Consider the following 24236-nt stretch of genomic DNA (forward strand, 5'->3'; position numbering starts at 1 on the left):
CATTCATTCATTCATTCATTCATTCATTGTCCCCTTTCATCCTTCATATTTGGGAAAGTCCTTGTTTGGCAGGTAAAATCAAGGGAGAACAGAGAACCTCTCTGAAAGTTTCTCGAAAGAATGGCAGTTTACAAAGTATCCTGGAAAGACGTGAATGCATTAAGTAAGAGGGAGAGACTCGGAAACATCTTCCCTAGCAAATTTCAGCACTTTGCATGGGACTTTCGCTGCCAAATCAGTCTAACCTACAACTCAGGGACGGGAAAGGCATATTAATTTCTGGAAAGGTTGTCTGAATTGTAATCGCTAGAAGGCGGCTCTCAGGCCAAAAACTGGAGCAAAGGAGGGGAAGGAGGGGGGACGTCCCTTTCCCTTTCCTCTTTCCCTTTCCCTTTCTCGACAGAGCATTCTGGGCAGACTTTCCCGCAGCGAGCGAGCACCGAGGCGCATTCCCTCTGCCAGGAGAAGCCCTGGAGCAGCTCGCCGGACTCCAGGGAGCGCTGTGTCGCCGCCCGCCGAGGGAGGGGAGCCGCAGGAGGAGAAGGCGGCAGCCCACCAGGCGCATCTGGACACGGGAGCCGAGGGCGCAGCCTGCCTCGGTGCGGCTGATGGGCGCCCTCCGGCCAGCAGCAGCCAGACACAGCCCCAGCTCCGAGCTCCAAGGTAAATCCAAACTTGCCGGTTTCTTTGTTGTGTCTGCTCGGCGGAGGGAAAGGCACGGTCGCCGGATCTCTCGCGAAGCAAATTCCCGCGGGTCGATCTGGAAGGGTCCCCAGCCTTGACAGTCTCCAAGGAGGAGATCGGGGGTGAAGACGGGCAGGGAGCGCTGGAGGGCTCGGGGGAAGGTGGGTGGGTGGGTGGGGAATGTCCGGGAATCGGGGCAGAGCAACTGGCGAGACTGAAGCAGCGGGGGCCGAGACTTAGTTTATGGGGGGCGACCTTGGAGTAGCGTTTCTCCGAAGGTTTGCACGGGCTCCCTTCTCCTCGGATCTTCGGATCTGCTCGCCCCCATGACCGGGCCGGCTGCCCCCTGCAGGTCAAGGGCGGCCCAAACCCCAGAGGTTTCCCCCAACTGCAGTTCTAGCGGTCTGGACGTTTCTGTAACCGGCGGACTGCAGCAGATCTCCCGATCCGGGATTTAGGGAGATCTAGACGTCTTGCCTCCGATTCCCTCTTTGTTTAGTTCGGAGCCCGCTCTAAACCCCTAGCGCCGAGCAACTGACTCCCGGTTAGTCTGGCCGCCCGGAGCTCTTCCCTTTCGGCGCTGCGTAGTCCATATGCCTGATGAGGGAGCGACGTGGAAATGGGTCGGCAGCCCCGATTCGGGTCTGCTGTAAAGATCCAGCCCTAACTCGGTTGGGGGACAGTGAGGAAGGGGCTCTGGGAAAACTAGTCGCATTGGGTCTTTTCCAGAGTGGGATCAGTTGCAAGCCAGGTTGACCTATTTGACCTCTGCGAAACAATTTTGCCATTTCCCGCCCAAGGATTGGGTTTCTCCAATTGTAGAGACTGCTGATAAACAGGATCAGTTCTGGGACTGACTTCCATCTTGGATAGCAGAATTAAGGTACAGGATTGCTGGAGACCTCAGTTGAACCCACTAATGATTTACTAGCTGTGATTTCTTTGAAAGTCCAAAACACTTATTTGGACTGAAGAATGGTTACCTGGTCTATTGTGATACATGGTTTATTCAGCTGCTTTTGGGCTTCCTTAGATTCTGGGTATAAACTCAAGGTATTTCAGTTCTCAAACACAGCCTTTCTTCTCATGGTGTCCTCAAGATGTGTTGGGCATCAGCTCCAGTCCACCTGTGCAAAGGCCATCTCAACATGCTTCTCCTGCTGAGAGAGAAATTGTGGGCAAGGTCCTATTTTATCAAATAGGATAAAATCAAAGTTATAGAGAAATATTCCAAGAGTTTAGACAGAAGCATACCTGTCTGTCTGTCTATCATCTATCTATATCTTCCTCTTCCTCCTCCTCCTCCTCCTCCTCCTCCCCCCTCCTCCTCCTCCTCTTCTTCTTCTTCTTCTTCTTCTTCTTCTTCTTCTTCTTCTTCTTCTTCTTCTTCTTCTTCTTCTTCTTCTTCTATTATCTATCTATCCATCCATCCATCCATCATCTATCTATCTATATCTTCATCATCTATCTCTATCTGTCTGTCTGTCTGTCTATGTATCTATGTATCTATCTATCCATCCATCCAACTATCCATCCATCCATCCATCCATCCATCCATCCATCCATCATCTATCTATCTATATCTCTATCATCTGTCTGTCTATGTATCTATCTATGTATCTATCTATCCATCCATCCATCATCTATCTATCTATCATCTATCTATCTATCTATCTATCTATCTATCTATCTATCTATCTATCTATCTATATCTTCATCATCTTTCTCTCTTTCTCTCTCCCTCCCTCTCTCTCTCTCTCATCAATCTTTGCAAGTTTCCCTTTCTTTTAAATTTTGAGCATAGCAAGAAGCATCGTGTGTACATATTTGGGGCTCTGATCACCATTTAACACTTTCTATAGTGCGTGGGTTTAGTGTCATTTGGGAGCATAAAGGCGGGGGAGGATGGTGGGTAAAAAATCTCAAATATTCACCGAAAAAATGTCTTCTGGGAAATTTCACTTCAACTCTGGATACAATAATTGGTGCAATTACTGTATCTAGAGCTGGTTATTAGAACTGTCACTGTAGTTTGCAAACAGTTTTTTTAAAAAGAAGCAAAGATTATGGAGGAAACCATTCAGAAACGATAGCCTCTGCAACACAAGAGGATAACCTTGATTGAATTCCTTTTTTTAAAAAAGGAGTGTATGAATGCACATGAAATAGAGCAATACTTACCTCGGGAGGTGTTTTAGAAAGTAAATTGGGTAGGCATGGAGTGAATGTGCATGTGTGTCACATACAGGAATAGCATGTTGTGCATTTTACCAGTATATTCAGTATATCCAGTACATGCATTTTATGGTATACAATAGCTACAAAGCAGGGATCATGCTTACTGTAGGAAAGACTAATGTTTATTATGGTTGTAACACAAGACCAACAAATGATAATACAACAAGGAGAAAAGAACTTTACATCTTTATTATGTTAGCTGATCTCCAGTCCAACATCTTTTTCTGTGCCCATACTTAACATTTGCCAGTTATAGGACAATCACTTCTCAGCCTTTCTATTAAGACCAAGGGTTGTTACTGAGAGTTGCTGAATTACAGGTAGTCCTTCACTTAGGACCATAACTGAGTCCAACATTTCCATTGTTAAGCAAATTTTGATCCATTTTACAACCTTTCTTGACACAGTTGTTAAGTGAATCACTGCAGTTGTAAGATTAGTGACACAGTTGTTAAGTGAATCTAGCTTCCCCATTGACTTGGCTTGTCAGAAGGTCTCAAAAGGTGATCACATGACCCCAGAGCAACTGTCATAAATATGAGTCAGTTGCCAAGTGTCTGAATTTTGATCATGTGACCATGGAGATGCTACAATGGTCGTAATTGTGAAAAAATGGTTGTAAGTCACTTTTTTCCAGTGCTTTTGTAACTTTGGATGGTCACTAAACAAACTGTTGCAAGTTGAGGGTTACCTGTACAGTTTTCAGCCTCCCTACAAAGCATGAACAATACGGTAGGATGTTCAGAGATGTAGTTTAGCAACATTCAGAGAACTCTTGAGTTATCAACAGGATATAACAGCCTGTAGTCCTTGGTACTCCTCTGATTGACATACCTGGGATTAGTTTACAAATCTCATTTGGTTTTGGACTGCTAGGGTGGGACCTCCCTGGTTGTTCTTTCTGAGATCACTGAGCAGGTACCACAGTGAGAATATTATGGAATGGATGGAGAAGAGAGACAGCATTTCAATATAACTAATTCTCAACTTACAACTATAATGGAGCCCATAATTAATATCGTGTATCATGACTATTGTAAGTCAAGGCACACAAAACCAACCTGATTTTATGACATATATTTCAGTACACTACAGTTGTTAAGGGAAGCCATTGCCCTCAGTGGACATTTTTTTTGCCAGAAATGAAAAATAAATGCTGGTTTCTAGCAAGAGCATCATAAATTGCATGACCATGGGACACTGCAAACCGCTATAAATGCAGGCTGGTTGACAAGTGCCCAAAATGTGACTCTGTGTGTGTGTGTGTGTGTGTGTGTGTGTGTGTGTGTGTGTGTGTGTGTGTGTCTGGGTGTGTGTGTGTGTCTGGGTGTGTGTCTGTGTGTGTGGAACTGGCAGTCTGAACTTTAAATATGCATCATAAATACCATTTGGGAGGTTCATAATAATTTCAAATAATTGCTAAGTGAGCAGTCATAAATCAAGGATTACTGAGTTGGTGTTTGTGAGTCAGGTCTAGCATATGAGCTTGCAAAAATGCATAAACAGGACATCATCCCCCACTCCCCACAGAAGGTAGATTGGCTTTGACCCTGGTAGCCTTTAAGAAGGCCCTGAAGGCATCGTTCTGCCACCATGCTTGACGTATGTCAATGATGGGGAAATTTTACAATGGCTTTGTGGGGCTTGAAACAAGGATGGATTTGACTGCTGATGAGTTAATGATGATTTTATATGCTTGTATATTGGTTTTTAACTTGCTCTTATTGGATTGTTGTTTTAAATTGTTGTGAGCTGCCCAAAACCACTTAGGTGAGATGGGTGGGGGTGGAACTGTATAAATCTAATAAATAAAAAAAAAATGTACAGTAGTACAATAACAGGAGGCAAGAACAGAGGCATTTAATTCCTTACCCAAGGTTCCAAAATATACTGTGAATAGACTACCTGAACATTTTGAAGGTTCACTAAAAACTTTGATTCTTAAAACGGACCAACAATTTTTATTCTGAAGTCTATAAAGGCATCTAAAATAAGTTATTGTTTTTATTGCTGTATATTTACAGGGGGGGAGGGGGGAAAGACTACATTTTTCTGCTTTTTTTCCCTTGCTTCTGAAAGCAACTGCTGGGGTAGATTTAAAGAGAGGCTTGTTTGTACAAGTGACTATAGGAGTATGAAATTATTGAGGGATAAAGTTGTTTTGGATGACTGTTTTTCTTAAGAGTTCAGGAGTGGGTGATCTCTAATTCCTAGAAAATAGATTCTGGGGACAAGAAAAGTGAAGTCAGCAAAATATTTAGGCATGATTACTTGCCAAACAAAAGAATAGCTACTATTTTGAAGTATTATGACAAATATTTCCAAGAAACAAAGAAAATGGGAGGGGGAGGCCTTTAAGTATTCGTTTCCTTTTGGCCAAGCAAACAAAGCTAATTTGAAAAATCTATAAAGGATTTTTATTTTGTTTTGTTTGCAAACAACCTCTGCTTCTTAACCCCCTTAAGAAACAAGAGGATTATAAGTATATGTGAGCATCTTCAACAGGGCTAATTAACAATCATTCAGAAGATGAATTCAAATAGCAGGTCCTTAAGATTGACCTAATTAAGTTTACCATCAGTAAGAGACCCAAGGACACAATTATTATGCTAATCCAATTTGCCTTGGAAATTAGCAGCTTCATGGGCAACGATTTCAATCACTGAAAACTGAAGGCATTTATGCCACAGAGGAATTTTTTTAAAAAAATAAATAAACAAATTGTGCCTCAAGAGAGGTAAGGAACACTATAGTCTTTATATATAGCAAATGCAGTGTCCAATATCACAATTAGAATGCAGCAGGAGATCCAAACCATTTCAGACAGGTTGCTGTCCAGTCTTTTCTTAAAAACCTCCAGTGATGGAGCCTCCACAACTTCTGAAGGCAATCTGTTCCACTCAATATTAGGAAGTTCTCCTTCATTCTAGGTCGATTCTCACCTTGATTACTTTCCATCCAATGGTTCTTGCCCTGCCCTCTGGTGCTTTGGAAAATAAGTTGACCCCCTCTTCTTTGTGGCAGCCCCTCAAATATTGCAATACTGCTATCATGTCACCCCTACTCCTTCTTTTCTCAAGACTTCCTGTAACCGTTCTTCATATGTTTTAGTCTCCAGGCCTTTAATCATCTTAGTTGCTCTTCTTTGCACTTATTCTGAAGTCTCAACATTTTTTTTGTAACATGGTAACCAAAACTGGATGCACTATTCCAGTTGTGGTCTTACTAAGGCTTTATAGAGCGGTACTAGGACCCGGATTGTGGGGGCAATAAGCTGACTTTGTATAAAAAAGAACACCGCTTAGGGGGAACCGAAAGCCCTATTAAGCGGGTATATACAAAAGTATGAAGGCTATTGCTTAACGCATTGTATGCTGCCCTGAGTCTCCGGAGAAGGGTGGCATATAAAATAAATAAATAAATAAATAAATAAATAAATAAATAAATAAATAAATAAATAAATAAATACTAATACTAATACTAATACTAATACTAATACTAATACTAATACTAATACTAATACTAATACTAATACTTTATGTGATTTTGATACTATGCCTCTGTTTATACAACCAAGGATTGTATTTAGCTTTTTTGGATGCTGCCGCACGCTGTGGGCTCATGTTTAATGATATGAACGTCCATATTGGATCCCTTGGTTCTCCACTTCCAAAGCTCATAATAATTAAATTCCTGTTTGAAGTTGTTTTTTTTCTTTATCTCCAGAGCTTATCCTACCTGCTATAACATTCAGGTCTAGATCACCTCTCTCTCACATAGGTAGGTAAAGCTTCCCTGGGGTCAAAGAGCTTCCATCTTCAAGAGGGTCTTAGCAAGCATTCTCAAGGGCTTTGGATTAAGAAGATTAAGTTTGACTTTTAGCTTCTTAACTTTCTATTTACAGCAGGGGTCCGTGGGGCATGCCAGCAACCGGGCCGCACAAACAAGGGAAGCCCCATCCACAGGCAGCATGCAAAACCACACCCCCTCCGATCTGCGGAAAAACCTTTATTCATGGAACCAGTCCTTAGTGCCTAAAAGTTTGGGGGCTACTGCTTTACAGGGAGTCCTTGATTTACAGCAATTCATTTAATGACCATTCAAAGTTATAATGGCACTGAAAAAGTGACTTATAACCATTTTTCACACTTACAACCTTTACAGTCTTGCCATAGTCACCTGATCAAAATCCGGATGCTTGGCAACAGGCTCATATTTATGACAGTTCCAGTGTCCTGGGTGGGTCATATGATCAGTTTTTTTTTTTATTGCAAAAGTTTTATAATTACATTTTCACCCCTTTTCCCCCCCCCCACCTCCCCCCCAAACTTCCCAACCTCCCTAACCCTCCCTAACCCTCCCCTCCCCCCGGACTTCCCTATAATACTCATACTCATAAAGAACCCTAATATAACACTTATATATAAACTTGAACCCCTCCCTCCCCTGTATAATTTTTCTCTTTATCTCATTACATTAAAAAGTTTCTAATACATTATTTTCAAATAAATGCTATTTGATACTTTCTAGTTTGATATTTGTTCTGAACATATTCTATCCACCTTTTCCATTCCCACTCATAAGTCTCTTGTGAACAGTCTTTTAAATATGCTGAAATCTTCGCCATCTCTGCAAAACTGGCCATCTTCAAAGTCCATTCCTCAATTGTGGGCAAAGCTTCATTCTTCCAATATTTACTTATCAACAATCTTGCTGCTGTTATCATATACAATATCAATTTTGTTTCACCCGATGTATAACCCTGAACTATACCCAATAAAAACAGTTGTGGAGAAAATTGAATTTTTTTCTTCAAAACATTCTGCATGACCCACCAAATTTTTATCCAAAAAGCCTTAACTTTCCTACAGGTCCACCAAACATGATAATACGTAGCATCCAAACATTCACATCTCCAACATTTTGGCTGAACATTAGGGTACATACATGACAACTTTTTGGGATCTAAATGCCATCTATAAAACATTTTGTAGAAATTTTCCCTCAGGTTCTGCGACTGTGTAAATTTAACATTCTGAACCCAAATTTTTTCCCATGTTTCCAGCATCACTGGTTCTTCAAAATTCTGTGCCCACTTAATCATACAGTCTTTAACTAATTCAGTTTCTGAATCTCTTTCTAACAAAACATTATAAAGCCTTTTGATATGCATTGGACCTTTCTCTCTTATATGTCTAACCAATTCTTCCTCATGCAACATAATACCAGTTTTTTGGTCCTCTTTCCATCTCAATTGTAATTGATTATATTGTAACCAAGTTAAATTAATCCCTTCATCCAACAGTGTCTGCAATGTCTTCAGCTGCCATCTGCCCGCATCTGTAAAAAGAACCTCTTTATATAAAACCCCCCCGAGTGACATTATATTTGTATTCCACAAAGTGTGACCAAGATCCAGCCATAACGGTATTTTATAATCCCATTTGAATCGGTGCTTCTTCCAAACTCTCATCAAAGAATCTCTAAGTATATGACTTTTGAATACTTTATCTACTTTGTCGTCGTAAAATAAGTAAGCATGCCATCCAAATTCAAGATCAAAACTTTCTGCATTCAATATTCCAGTCTTTTTCCTTCCAAACCAATCACTTGTTAAAGTTAAAGCTGCTGCATCATAATATAGCTGTAGGTTTGGAAGTTTAAGACCTCCTCTTTCTGGAACATCTTGCATAATTTTCAATTTCACTCTCGGCTTCTTCTCGTTCCAGACAAACTTATTCACTCCAGATTGCCAAACTTTCAATTGTTTATCACTTTTAAGCACCGGAATCATTTGAAACAAAAAAAGAAATCTTGGCAAAATGTTCATCTTAACTGCTGCTATTCTTCCAAGTAAAGACAGCTGCAGTTTTTTCCAAATCTCCATGTCTTTCTGCACCTCTCGCCACAACACCTCATAGTTATTTTGAAACAATTTCATGTTTGATTCTGCAACCTGAACTCCTAGATATTTTACCTTAGGTACAGTCTCAAAACCTGCCCTCCTTTCAAGCTCATATTTACGATCTTGTGTCATATTTTTAACTATCATTTTAGTCTTTTTTGGATTCAGTCTAAAACCTGAAACTTTACCATAGTCTTGTATAATGTCCTTCATCAGGATTATTGATTCCATTGGTTGTGATAGGGTAACAACCAGATCATCTGCAAATGCCTTTATTCTGTAATCCTCTTGCCTAATCATTATTCCTTTCAAGGTATTAGAGTCCCGTATTGTATTTAACAAGACTTCTAATGTTAGAATAAATAAAAGTGGGGACAACGGACATCCCTGTCTTGTTCCTTTTTCAATTTTAAACTCTGTTGTCAAACTTCCATTAATGATGATCTGTGCCTTTTGCTCTTGGTAAATTGCTGAAATCGCCTGTATAAATTGATCCCCAAGATCCATCTTTTTTAAAGTCTTTAGTAGAAAATTCCAATCCACTCAAAGGCCTTCTCTGCATCCAAAAAGACCAGCACTGCAGGAATCTTTTTATTCTTCTCAAGATATTCCAATAAATCTATTACTTGCCTTACATTGTCCTTCATGTGTCTGCCCTCGATAAATCCCGCTTGGTCCTCATGAATCACCTTTTGGATTACTGGCATCAACCTGTTGGCTAATACTTTCGCATAGATTTTATAATCTGTATTCAAAAGAGATATTGGTCTATAATTCTCTGGTTTTTTAGGACCGACTTGTTCTTTTGGTATCAAAGATATGTAAGCTGTTGTCCATGATGGGGGTATTTTACCCCCTTGTTGAATATTGCAAAATAAATCTCTAAGTTGTTCCACCATTTCAGCTTGCAAGGTTTTGTAATACACTGCAGTTAAACCATCCGTACCAGGAGCTTTGGCTGTTTTTAACTGTTTAATTGCTACTATTATCTCCTCCTCTGTTATAGGATAATTCATTCTTTCCTTTTGTTGATCAGTAATTTTTGTAACTCTTTTATCGTTTAAGTATTTTTCTATAAGTCCATTCTGGACCTCCTCCTTGGCATATAATTTGGTATAATAGTCCACAAAAGCTTCTTTAATTAATTTTTGTTGAAAAATTTCTTTCCCTCCAATATCAATACTATCTATAATCCATATACTTTGTTTTTTCCTCAATGTGTAAGCCAACCATCTGCCCGGTTTATTAGCGTTACAAAATGTATTATGCTTCGCATATTGTAAGTTTGTTGCAACTTGTTCCGCCATAAGCATTTGAAATTGGTCTTTCAAAAGTTTTATAGCACTGCTTATTCTTTCATCTGTTGGATTTTTAATAAGTAACTGTTCTTTATTCTTTATTTCTATTTCCAATTCAGATCTTTTCTTTTGTCGAAACAGTCTATGTTTAGAGTTCATGTAGATAAGTACCCCTCTCATATAAGCTTTACTTGCGTCCCAGACAATTTCAATTGGGGTACCTTTATTCAGATTTATTTCAAAAAAATCTTTCAAATGCTTTTTAAGTTCTGTTGTATTTTTTTCATATCTAAACAAGTTCTCATTTAATCTCCAGGAACGTCTCTCAACCTTATCCATCTCAATTTCTATCCATACTGGGCTATGGTCAGTCAAAGTTCTTGGAAAAATCTTTGTTCTTTTTGTCTTGACAAGTAAATCATCTGACAACAAGATAAAGTCAATCCTAGAGAAGGATCTGTGTCTATCAGAAAAGAAAGTGTAGTCCAGTTCTTTTGGATTATGTATTCTCCAAACCATATGATCAGTTTTTGTGACTTTTTGACAAGCAAATTCAATGGGGAATCCAGATTCCCAACCAGTCTTGCCACAGATGTTAAGTGAATCACTGTAGTTGTTAACAACCGTGTTACCAATTTAACAACTGCAGTGATTCACTTAACCTCTGTAGCAAGCAAGGTTGTAGAATGAAGCAAAACTCACTTAACAAAAGGTTTGCTTAGCTCAATTGTGGTCGGAAGTTGAGGCCTACCTGTATCAGGCTTCTTCACAGAAGTAACTCCTGATACAAAGACCTCCTGTGGTACCGGGATTAAATTGTGGATTAGAACCAGATTCAAATCCATCCTCAACTATAGGATCTCACAGGGTGCCTTTGGGCCAGTCGCAGTGGCTCAACCTGACATAGCTCAAAGAAATTGGAAGGAGAAGCTGAAAGACAAATTGTGGTAAATCCTGTCTTGAATACAAATGGATACAAAATGATGGATTTTTGATGGATTCAACAAATAAATTATGAAAAATGTCACTTGGTAGAATCTGGAGGAGACATAGAACAATACTCTTTATGTATTAGCACTTCCTTTTTTAAAAAAAAATATTCTAGGATTATCTTACACTGGTTTAAAAAAACTACAGAGATGTGAAATAGAAAATAGGAAAATAAAACATGAAAGATAATAAAAGACAAAGAAAAGACAGAAAACTAATGAAGGAACTTCTGATCTTCTTTGCCGATTTCCATCTCCATCTTCCCAAGTTACATATCTTTGTTCCCTTGTTCCCATAAGTAGACCTTTTTAATCAATAAAGCCCCAGATCACTCGTTCATTTTAATCCATTTTCAGCAAAAAGTCCATAAAAGGCTTCCAGTCTTTTATATAATAATTATAGTTCCCTCCTTAACAGAGCATGCCAATTTGGCCATTTCTGCAGGCTCAGCCATTTTCATGATCCACGCCTGCATTATGAATATTTCTGTAATCTTCCATCTTTGTGCATATAATAATAATATATTGAAATCATTTCCCTGGGCGAGAATTATATGGTGCTCTCAAGACTCAGCCTTTTTCCAAAACATCCCAAATATCTCCTTGAAAAGTGGTTTACTTTATTAGGTATTATAAACCCACAAGCAGCATGTGAGAATAATAATTGTTTTCCCCATCATGGGATATTCAAAGATATACCGATTCTAAGTGTGGTTGTTTTCAATACATAGCTGAATACATATCATTTTATTTATTTTATTTGTGTGTTAAATTTATTAGTCGCCCATCTAACCACAGGGTAACTCTGTTTTCTAGACTCTGTGGAATCACGTATGTAAAAATTAAATTTGGATCTCACAGGCCTAAAACATCCAATGTCTTGAAAAAGCAGTTCAGAAACTGAATAATTGAGTGACAGTATTGGTTATTACACAGGGGGTGCAATGGCTCAGTGGTTAAAGATGCAGAGCTTGTCAGCTTGAAACTTGACAGCCTGAATTTGAGACCAGAGCATTGCATGACAGCATGACCTCCTGCAGTTCGAAAGCATGTACCATATTTTTTGCATTCCCCCCTCCAAACAAAGTGGGTGGAAATGTCTGTGCATCTTATAGAGTGAATATTGCAGTGGGGGGAGGGGGGGTTGGTGTGGCGGTGATGTTCACCTATCACCGCCACCGCCTGTCAGCGCTGCTGCCATTCGCTGCTGCAGGGGAATGCTGAAGCCTTTGCTGCCAAGCAGCTGATCGGCGGTTGGATCAGCCTCCCAGAATACTGCCGATCAGCTATTCTAGGTGGCAGGGATTGCCACCGCCGCCTATCACTGCTGATCACCACCACCACCTATCGCCGCTGATTGCCACCACCTAGAACAGCTGATTGAGGGTATGCTGGGAGGCTGATCAACCACCAATCAGCTGCTTGGCAGCAAAGGCTCCATTGTTCCCCGGTGGCGGCCGCAGCTCAGTTCAGTTGACCAGTGGTGGGCGCAATGGAGTGGAGCCCTGATGAGACACGTGCTGGGGTTGCAATAACATGCTGAAGCTAACTGGGTTGTTTGCTGTTTGCTGCAAGGACACTAGCCAGAGGAATACTGGATGAATGCTAGGAGGCAGATTTTTTTTCTTCTTGTTTTCCTTCTCTAAAGCTAATGTGTGTCTTATAGTCGGGTGCATCTTATAGTGTGAAAAATATAATAAATGCAAGTAGATAAATAGGTATCATTTGGGTGGGAAGGTAACAGTGCTCCGCATGCCTCTGCGTATAGTCATGCTGTCCACATGACCACAGAAAAGTCTTTGGACAAAGCTGGCTCCCTTGGCCAAGAAAAGGAGATGAACAATGCCCCTTAGAGTCAGACATGACTGGACAAGAGAAACCTTCATCTTATTAGTTATTACAGAGTAGAGTCAATCTTAGACCATTTTTGTAAGCCATACGGGACAAAAGTTCTAGATCTTGCATGATAAAGACAAATTACAGTACTTCAGAGTCCATATGTATTTCATAGCCAAATCGTCTTCTGGGATTAATCAGACTAAGTTGACGATTTATGGAATAAATGCTGCTTTGTTGACAATTGTGGAACAACTCGTTTTTGTGGTACGTCTTGTTCAAAATTACTTCTGATCCCTCTTTATCAGCATTAATACTATCTTTGGTAGTGCTGCCCAATCAGGAAGGGTAGAACTGTCCTGCCCACTGTAGTGGTGCCAAGGTGAATGCTTTGTGTGTGTGTGTGTGTGTGTGTGTGTGTGTGTGTGTGTGTGTGTCTGTGTTTTGGTTTCTCCAGGTGCTTACTTTTCTCTTCAGATCCTCTTATACAAATGTTTAATACTTGATGGTATATATGAAAACACATGTTGAAAATGTGAGAAGCTCTAACTTGCCTGAAGGGAAAACAGTTCTAATAAGCCAAAATAAAGCCATACTTATTCCCATTTAATTTCTGTACATATTCATATCTAGATGCTGGATCATAAGAAATCCTCTTGTTGAGCATAGGGTACACTGTTTGATTTCAGAACACACAAGCACAAAAATGTCATTAGCTTTTTAGCAGGCTTTTTGATTGTTATTCTGGATGAAAGAAGTTCCAAATCAGCTGTTCGACATGTTTTTCTCTTTTAAAAATGTACCTCTAGTCTGCAGGTGGTCCTCAACTTACAACTGGTTACTTAGTGATTGTTTGAAGTTACAACAGATCCCTGCCTCCGGGTTGCAAATTTCCTATGGCTACTCCCTCCCTCATTTCAGAAAAGACATCTAGAATGTCACTGGCACAAGAGCTCAGCATCTTTCTCTCTGGATAGGCTAGTGATGGAGCTGGCCAGCCTCTTAAGGATACAGGGCTGGCTTTAGGTTAAGGCCAAATATGCAGTAGCTTCGGGTGCCAAAGCTTAGGGGCTTCCCCCTCCTTCTGAATCATGCAAATATCTGCATCAGTAGGTGGTGTTATCAGAAAATGCTGCCTTGGGACACTGCATCCCTTGGGTTGATATTGCCTCCTGGACTCATAGCTCCTGCTTGATAGCATGTAGAGGCTATCATGGAAGGGACCGCTGAGGTCTTCCAGTCCAACCCCCTGTCTATGGCAGGATTATTTATATTCATTCATTACTTTATATCATTCCAGACAAATGGTTGTCCAATCCTTTCTTGAAAACCTCCAGTCACTTATGCCTTGCCACCTTGCATCTGGATTATTGAAATGTCATTTGAAAGTTTCTTGAAAATCATCTGAAATTTCAGCTGGTGTAGTTATGGGTACATGGGGGTTCACCCATGGAACATGTCACAGTGAGAAGTGCACTGTCTGCCCACAAATTTCTGGGTACAATTCAAAGTGCTGGTTGTCACCTTGGAAGCCCTATGTATATCAAGACCCAGTTACCTTCCTTCTCCAAGTTGAATCTGCCAAATCCATAAGATCTGACAAAGAGGGCTTGCTGAGAGTCCCACATTATCTTTTGGGATCACTGGCTCAAGATGTCTTGCTAATGGTTCCACTCTTTTGGAATTCACTTCAGGGAATCTTCTTCGCTTCCTCTTTATTACAGTTTTGGAGAGCCATAAAAACCGGGAACAAGTAACTGCTCATGATCCCCACTCTTTATTTTTATACGTCTGCTTCAGTGGTGGGTTGCCCCTGGTTCGCACCGGTTCTATAGAACCGGTAGTAAAACCGGTGGAAGGCCCCGCCCACCGACCCCAACATCATCAAAACGCTTCTGCGCATGCGCAGAAGAGAGTGTGCATGCGTGCGAGCAAAGCGATCGCGTGCGTGGCCCCACTGCAAACTGGTAGTAAAGGTAAGTAGAACCCATCCCTGGTCTGCTTGCTTGGTTAAAGAAAAACAATTTTTAATTTCTTCTTTTTAAAATGATCTCTGTTCTGAGGCCTATGAGGTAGACCTGATAGGGAAACTGACTCCCCAGGAGGACTAGCTCTACACTTACTTGAACTATGCTATAGAAACAGTATCTTGCAAGACTGTGTTTTTCCACTTATAGCACAGCGAGTCAAAGGGCATCAACCAGAGACTTTTTCCAATACTTACCCACATCCTTGTGCTGAATGCCCTCTTCTGCACTTGTTCTTCTTTTTTGATGGCTTCTGGATGGTCTAAAGGCCATCTCTATAGCTGCTTACAGGGACGCAGTGACTCAGGGGCTAAGAAGCTGAGCTTGTCGATCAGGTCAGCAGTTCAGCAGTTTGAATCCCTAGCACTGCATAACCGATTGAGCTCTCCCATTACTTGTCCCAACTTCTGCCAACCTAGCAGTTCAAAAGCATGTAAAAAATGCAAGTAGAAAAATAGGGAACACCTTTGATGGGAAGGTAAAAGCATTCCGTGTGCCTTCAGTGTTTAGTCATACTGGCCACATGACCATGGAGACATCTTTGGACAGCGCTGGCTCTTCATCTTAGAAACAGAGATGAACACCGCCCCTAGAGCCAGAAATGACTAGCACGCATGTGTGGGGAAACCTCTACCTTACCTTATAGCTGCTTACACCCATATATTTAGGCTAGAAATGGAAGGAGAGAGTGATCTTTAAGAAATGTTTTTCTGCCTGGTGTGACTCATCATCTCCCAGTTTTCTGCTTTGCATTCATAAAGCTGAAAGTTCCCACAATTTGCATTTCCTATTTGGCACTTCTGGAGCAGTTTGGAGAACCAGCAAATACCACCTCTGGCTGGCCCCAGAGTGGGGTGGGAATGGAGATTTTGCAATATCCTTCCCCTGCCACGCCCACAGAACCGGTAGTTAAAAAAATTGGATTTCACCACTGCTCTGGCTGCTTTGACTTAGATTCTACCTAACCATGTGAATCTTGGTTTTACCTTTCCATGATATTGCATACCATTGGCTGTCCAGTCTGTATCCCACCAATGGCAGTAGGACAAATTGCAACCCTCCAGTTTAAACAGTTTTAATAATTGAACCAGACGGGACAGTTTATTATCAAACCCTCTGGTTGACCTAAATAAATCATTAATTCCTCAGTTATCTTCTAGAAGTAATGAGAGCAATGAATTCAGAGGGCACTTTTGTATATTCCTGACTTTATGTGAAAATGTTGCTTTTTGCTTTGCCAGCTATAAGCTTTTTACTCAACGATACATGGTAGCACAAACACTACAAAACAACTCTTTTTTCTTTTAGCAATATATAAGACCTCCCAACGTCCAAAAGTAGGATCTTTCAGCTGTACATTGGGTGTACATATTTTGGGTGCTTTTGCCAGTTTTTGTTTCTTTTTTGGTGACATTTTTGTTTGCTGTTGAGTTGAATTCAGAAAATGAATAAGCACAACCTTCATAAACGGCAGTCTTTACTTGGCAGAAGATTCCATTCAAAGTAATCATACAGTTAATTGTTATGAAACATGTAGGACACATGAAAGATCACAGGCACTGAATTCTGGTCACAAATTAATTTAAAATCTGTGCTATATTCCTATTTTAAATGAAGCCATTCAACTATTAAAATGCTGACATCAAAAAAGGATTTGGGTAGCTTGATGATAAAATATATCCATGTTAAATAAAAAACGAGAATGATCTCTGCTTTTAAAAAAAAATGGTCTGGCAGATATCAAAGCAAACTCTTTTTAAAGCAAGAGGAGAGGGGGAAAAACAATTACTAAATTAAAGAAGAGATTGGCAGAGATGTTTCTTTTATTTTTCTAATATAATATTATTATTAAGAAAATTTAAAAGGAAGTTAAAAAGTAAATAGAAGAGAAAAAAATAAATCAAAAAGAAAGGTAAAAATGTAAGAAAGAAAGAAAGAAAAAGAAAAAATAGAAAGGAAAGAAAAAAGATACCAAGAAGTGGCTTCTAATCTTTTTTTTTTTTTTTTTTTTATTGCAAAAGTTTTACAATTACATTTTCACCCCTTTTTTCACCCCCCCACCTCCCTCCCCAAACTTCCCATCCTCCCTAACCCTCCCTAACCCTCCCCCCCAGACTTCCCTATTACATACTCATAACTAATAACACTAATATATAAACCTGAACCCATCCCTCCCCCTATATAATTTTTCCTCTTTGTCTCTTTACATTAAAATATTTCTAATACATTATTTTCAAATAAAAGCTATTTGATACTTTCTAGTTTGGTATTTGTTCTGAACATATTCTATCCACCTTTTCCATTCCCATTCATAAGTCTCTTGTGAACAATCTTTTAAATACGCTGAAATCTTCGCCATCTCTGCAAAACTGGCCATCTTCAAAGTCCATTCCTCGATAGTAGGCAAAGCTTCATTCTTCCAATATTTACCTATCAACAATCTTGCTGCTGTTATCATATACAATATTAGTTTTATTTCACCCCGTGTAAAACCCTTAACTATACCCAATAAAAACAATTGTGGAGAAAATTGAATTTTTTTCTTCAAAACATTCTGCATGACCCACCAAATTTTTATCCAAAAAGCCTTAACTTTCCTACAGGTCCACCATACATGATAATACGTAGCATCCAAACATTCGCATCTCCAACATTTTGGCTGAACATTAGGGTACATACATGACAACTTTTTAGGATCCAAATGCCATCTATAAAACATTTTATAAAAATTTTCCCTCAAATTCTGCGACTGTGTGAACTTAACATTCTGAACCCAAATTTTTTCCCATGTTTCCAACATCACTGGTTCTTCAAAATTTTGTGCCCACTTAATCATACAATCTTTAACTAATTCAGTTTCTGAGTCCCTTTCTAACAAAACATTATAAAGCCTTTTAATATGCATTGGACCTTTCTCTCTTATATGTCTAACTAATTCTTCCTCATGCAGTATAATACCAGTTTTTTGGTCCTCTTTCCATCTCATTTGTAATTGATTATATTGTAACCAGGTTAAATTAATCCCTTCGTCCAACAGTGTCTGCAATGTCTTCAGCTGCCATCTGCCCGCATCTGTAAAAAGAACCTCTTTGTATAAAAACCCCCCGAGTGACATTATATTTGTATTCCACAAGGTATGACCAAGATCCAGCCATAGCGGTATTTTATAATCCCATTTGAGTCGGTGCTTCTTCCAAACTCTCATCAAAGAATCTCTGAGTATATGACTTTTAAATACTTTATCAACTTTATCATCATAAAATAAGTAAGCATGCCATCCAAATTCAAGATCAAAACTTTCTGCATTCAATATTCCAGCCTTTTTATTTCCAAACCAATCACTTGTTAAAGTTAAAGCTGCTGCATCATAATATAACTGTAGGTTTGGGAGTTTAAGGCCTCCTCTTTCCGGAACATCTTGCATAATTTTCAATTTCACTCTCGGCTTTTTCTCGTTCCAGACAAACTTATTCACACCAGACTGCCAGACTTTCAGTTGTTTATCACTTTTAAGCACCGGAATCATTTGAAACAAAAACAGAAATCTTGGCAAAATATTCATCTTAACTGCTGCTATTCTTCCAAGTAAAGACAGTTGCAGCTTTTTCCAAGTCTCCATGTCTTTCTGAACCTCTCGCCACAACACCTCATAATTATTTTGAAACAATTTCATATTTGATTCTGCAACCTGAACTCCAAGATATTTTACCTTAGGTACAATTTCAAAACCTGCCCTCCTTTCAAGCTCATGTTTACGATCTTGTGTCATATTCTTAACTATCATTTTAGTCTTTTTTGAGTTCAGTTTAAAACCTGAAACTCTACCATAGTCTTGTATAATGTCGTTCATCAGGATTGTTGATTCCATTGGTTGTGATAGGGTAACAACCAGATCATCTGCAAATGCCTTTATTCTGTAATCCTCTTGCCTTATCACTATACCTTTCAAAATTTTTGAGTCCCGTATTGTATTTAGCAAGACTTCCAATGTTAAAATAAATAAAAGTGGGGACAACGGACATCCCTGTCTTGTTCCTTTTTCAATTTTAAACTCTGTCGTCAAACTTCCATTAATAATAATCTGTGCTTTTTGCTCTTGATAAATTGCTGAAATCGCCTGTATAAATTGGTCCCCAAAGCCCATCTTTTTTAAAGTCTTTAGTAGAAAGTTCCAATCCACTCTATCAAAGGCCTTCTCCGCATCCAAAAAAACCAGCACTGCAGAAATCTGTTTATTCTTATCAAGATATTCCAATAAGTCTATTACTTGCCTTACATTGTCCTTCATGTATCTGCCCTCAATAAATCCCGCTTGGTCCTCATGAATCACTTTTTGGATTACTGGCATCAACCTGTTGGCTAATACCTTCGCATAAATTTTATAATCTGTGTTCAAAAGAGATATTGGTCTGTAGTTCTCTGGTTTTTTATTTATTTATTTATTTATTTATTTAATTAAATTTTTATACCGCCCTTCTCCAAAATAGGACTCAGGACCAACTTGTTCCTTTGGTATCAAAGATATATAAGCAGTTGTCCAAGATGGGGGTATTTTACCCCCTTGTTGAATATTGCAAAATAAATCTCTAAGTTGTCCCACCATTTCAGCTTGTAAAGTTTTGTAATACACTGCAGTCAAACCATCCGTGCCAGGAGCTTTGGCTGTTTTTAGCTGCTTAATTGCTGCTATTATCTCCTCCTCTGTTATAGGATAATTCATTCTTTCTTTTTGTTGATCAGTAATTTTTGTAACTGTCTTATCCTTTAAATATTTTTCTATAAGTCCATTCTGCACCTCTTCTTTGGCATATAATTTAGTATAATAATCCACAAAAGCTTCTTTAATTAATTTTTGTTGAAAAATTTCTTTCCCTCCAATGTCAATACTATCAATAGTCCGTATACTTTGTTTTTTCCTCAGTGTGTAAGCCAACCATCTGCCCGGTTTATTAGCATTGCAAAATGTATTATGCTTCGCGTATTGTAAACTTGTTGCAACTTGTTCCGCCATAAGCATTTGAAATTGGTCTTTCAAAAGTTTTATAGCACTTCGTATTCTTTCATCTGTTGGGTTTTTAATAAGTAACTGTTCTTTATTCTTTATTTCCATTTCCAACTCAAATCTTTTCTTTTGTCGGAACAGTCTATGTTTAGAATTCATGTAGATAAGTACCCCTCTCATATAAGCTTTACTAGCGTCCCAAACAATTTCAATTGGGGTACCTTTATTCAAATTTATTTCAAAAAATTCTTTCAAATGCTTTTTAAGTTCTATTGTATTTTTTTCATATCTAAACAAGTTCTCATTTAATCTCCAAGAACGTCTCTCAACCTTATCCATCTCAATTTCTATCCATACAGGGCTATGGTCAGTCAAAGTTCTTGGAAAAATCTTTGTTCTTTTTGTCTTAACAAGTAGATCATTTGACAACAGGATAAAATCAATCCTAGAAAAAGATCTATGTCTATCGGAAAAGAAAGTGTAATCCAATTCATTTGGATTATGTATTCTCCAAACATCTTTTAGTTCCATATCTTCTTTCATATCAAAAAAGGTCTGCGGTAGTCTAATTCTAGACTTTGCCAAGCTCTTTTTGTCTAATTTAGAATCAATTACTCCATTCCAATCTCCCATAAATAAAATAGATCTATAGTCCCATTGCAATATTTTAGTATGTAACATCTTGTAAAAATAATCCTGTTGTTGGTTGGGAGCATAAATTCCAATCAAAAGAATTTGACCATTTGCTGTGAGCAATTCAATTGCTACAAACCTACCATCTTGATCTACTTCTATAACTTTTGCTGTTAATTTTTTATTTACATAAATAACCACACCATTCTTTTTCTGCGAAGTTGAAGATATATAATGTACTCCTAATTTTGAATTTATCAAATATTTCTGATCTTGAGTTGTAATATGCGTTTCTTGTAAACATATTATATCATTATTAAATTGTTTCAAATATGTAAATAGTTTCTTCCTTTTCTGTGCTGAATTCAACCCATTAACATTCCAAGATAGACACTTAAGGGTCATCAGCCTGTTTCTGGAGCGCAGAGCAAAATATTTGAAGTTCATCCAAGAGCTTCGATCTTGCTCCTCCCATAGCTCCACTCTCTTGTGGGGTACTCTTAGCTGCCTTCTTGTCTTGTCTTTCCTGTTGTTGTTGTTGCTTTTGTTTAAGTAGCTTGGATTGAGCTCTAGTTATATGTTGATCTTTAACTTCAGTCAACTGAATCAAATCCAAAATTGGAGAAGAATCCAGCAAGGGCTCACTCAGAAAACCTCCTTCTGCACCTTGCACATTTTCTAATTCCTGCTTAGACTGTTCTTCCAATTGCCTCTCTTCACTCTCCTTAATCTCCAAAACTGTAGATGTACGTGGAGATGGTGTTCTTTCCTTAAGAATAGTACTATAAAAATGTTGTGCCTTCTCCACGGTATTCAATCGATATCCTTCTCCCTTATATCTAAAAATTATCCCAGCTGGTGCATCCCACCGGAAGGGTACCTGTAAATCTTTCAATTCCTTAACAAGAAAACCAAATTCTTTTCTAGCTTTCAGCATTTTAGGAGGTAATTCTTTAAAAATTACAAGTCGTGAGCCCCCCACTTGTACAGAGGTGTGAAAAGATTTTTGGAGGATTTCATTTCTAATTTCTCTCTCAGTAAAGTATATGACCACATCTCTAGGCAGTTGTCTTTGTCTGGCCACCCAAGAGTTCACTCTGTAAATTTTATCTATTTTATGAAATACCAAATCAGGATTAACTTGTAAAATCTTAGCCAGGGCTTCAGAGCAAACTTGTCTCAAGTCCTGTCTCTCCTCCTCTCGAATTCCCCGAAGCCGTATGGCAAATTCCATCGCCCGGAATTGTATCATGACAATCTCATCTTCAATTCTCTGCATTTTATTGTCAGCTTCTTCAATTTTATAGTCATTATCTTTCATCCTAACATTAACTTCTAATTTGAGTTCTTCAACTTTAAAATCAACTTTCCCAATAAAATTTGCCAGGCCAGACGCCACTTCTGATATTTTTTTGGTCACCATATTTTGATTCTGTTTCACCATATCTTTAACTTCATTAATTTCCTGCAAAAATTCCTCATGTGATTTTTGAAGTTTATGATCTATTTCCTGTTGAGATTCTTGAAATTTTTCATCCAAAGTTTTAGAAATAAATTCTTTTAAATCTCCCACATCAAGTTCTTTTTTCTGAGTTTGTAGCTGTTGAGCAGGGGGAAGTTGCGTTTGATGTTTGTGTGTGGGGGATCCCCCCCCTGATGCCTTCCCTTCCTGCTTCTTTGAAGCCATCGTGCCACGTAAGCTAGTTTTTCTAAAGAGGGAAGTTCTTTTTCCTTTCCCTCTTCCACAGAAGCTTCTAAAAAAGTCCCCCAGATTTAATCAAGTAAAACTGAAGTAAAGCAAAGTCAAATTTTAGCAAGAAAATTTTTTTCCTTTAGGTAGAACAACTTTGTAGCAACTTTTCAACTTTGTAGCAAAGCAGAGAGGCTTCGCAAATCACTTTCACTAGCTCGTTAACTCAAGTGCTGGACGCCATATTTTTTCAAATCACTTTCACTCGCTCACTTTCTCTTTGATTTAAAAAGTCAATAAAGCACTAATACTTGCAATTTTCAGGTTTCTGGATTCAAGTTGATATTTCCGCTATTTGTTAGAATTAGTTCCTCTCACTTTAAAAGTTTGCTGCTATCGGCTTGTTCTGCTGAAGGCAGAATCGTCCCACGCCGCCCGGAGTCTCCGCAGGTTGGAAGGGAGCCGCTCCTGTTTTCACCCCCAGAAGCGATTCCCTGGGGGGGTTACAGGGGCTCAACCTGTACCCTGCTGTCTCTGCTCCTGCAATCTTCAAGATTTCGGAGTTTTCGAGCCGCTCCTCGTTCGCGGGGCGGCTCTACAGGCGGCGGGGCTGGCGGTCTTTAGAAAATCACCGCCGTCGCCGAAGCTCGCAAACCGGAAGTCTATCAAGTGGCTTCTAATCTTTATAACAGTTGTAAGAATCTGGCTTTCCCCATTAATTTCGTTTGTCAGAAGCTTCCTAGGACAGTGACAATCCCAGGACTCTAGGATGCTCTTGTAAAGAGAAGCTGGTTACCAAGTAGCTGAAGTTTGATTATATGACTGGGAATGCTGCAATGGTCATAAGTGTGAGAATTGGTCATAAGACACATTTTTCAGTGCCATCGTAACTTTGAATGGTCATTAAATGAGTTGTAAGTCGAGGACAATCGTACATCATTCTAGATATTGTTATCACAGAAATTCTACCCAGCAATGACAGTTTTAGTTTTTCCCCTCTTAACCTTTGTAAACTTCATTCCATGACTTAACATAGTTATATTGAAATAACATAATAATCACATTCATCATACCTATATCCCGATATCTTATCTTACTTTCAATCTTAAAACCCATTTTGTTTATCAGTTTGTTTTGATCACCTATTGTCATATTTTTGAATTTTTTGTTCATTTTTTTATCCTGTTTGTTAATTTGGCTAATGCAAATTAAATTTTGACTATTAATGTTTCAGTTTAAAGGATCTTCCAAAAATGACATCATCATCTGCAAAACCCTTTAACTTATGAATTTCTTTTTAAATCTTTCATAATCGTTTCATTTAGTCTTATAACTTTATTCAGTATTTCATGGACAGAAACAAGAGAGGAGACAGTGAACATCCCTATCTTGTTTCTTTTTGTATCTCACAAGGTTTTGTTAGATTTCTATTAACAATTATTTGTGCTTTCTGTGAAAGATTTTACCCATTTTATAAAGTTCTCTCCAAAATTATATAAAGTTCTCTCCAACATTTTGAGATGTTAGATTTTTAATTGTCTATGGGTTTTAGTCGGGATTTTACATTTAGGCCAAAGTTGTGTAATTCTTTTAACAAATTTTAAATTTTGTTTTGGGATGTTTTTATTTTGGCTGTGCACCGCGCTGAGTCCAGTAGGAGAAGGATGGTATACAAATTTAATAAAATAAATTAAAATAAATAAATAAATAAAATTCGTACTTTCCAAAACTTTGAACTAGAAAGCCCAGTTCAAAGTTTCAAAGACCTTCTCAGAATTTAAAAAACAACCAATGCCTCTTGTTTTTCATTATATTGCTCCAAATATTCCAAAATGTCCAGCATATTGCTAACATTGCTAACATTGTCCTTTAACTATCTAGTAGGTAAAAATCCACATTGATCTTCATGAATAAATTCTTGCAAAATAATTTTC

The 24236-nt window shown here is 38.7% G+C and overlaps 1 protein-coding gene across 1 annotated transcript in view; it reads left to right on the plus strand.

The window, feature by feature from the left end:
- Positions 1 to 605: 605 nt before the first annotated feature.
- KANK4 (KN motif and ankyrin repeat domains 4) overlaps positions 606 to 24236 on the plus strand; it is a 76869-nt gene continuing 53238 nt past the window's right edge. The window contains exon 1 of the mRNA XM_070941287.1: positions 606 to 663. The gene's annotated coding sequence lies outside the window, so the exon portion shown is untranslated. The remainder of the gene's footprint in view (positions 664 to 24236) is intronic.

The sequence above is a fragment of the Pituophis catenifer genome, unplaced genomic scaffold (assembly GCF_029215685.1).
Source record: "Pituophis catenifer annectens isolate HBS135680 unplaced genomic scaffold, rPitCat1.0.hap2 SCAF_3, whole genome shotgun sequence".
Lineage (NCBI taxonomy): Eukaryota > Metazoa > Chordata > Lepidosauria > Squamata > Colubridae > Pituophis > Pituophis catenifer.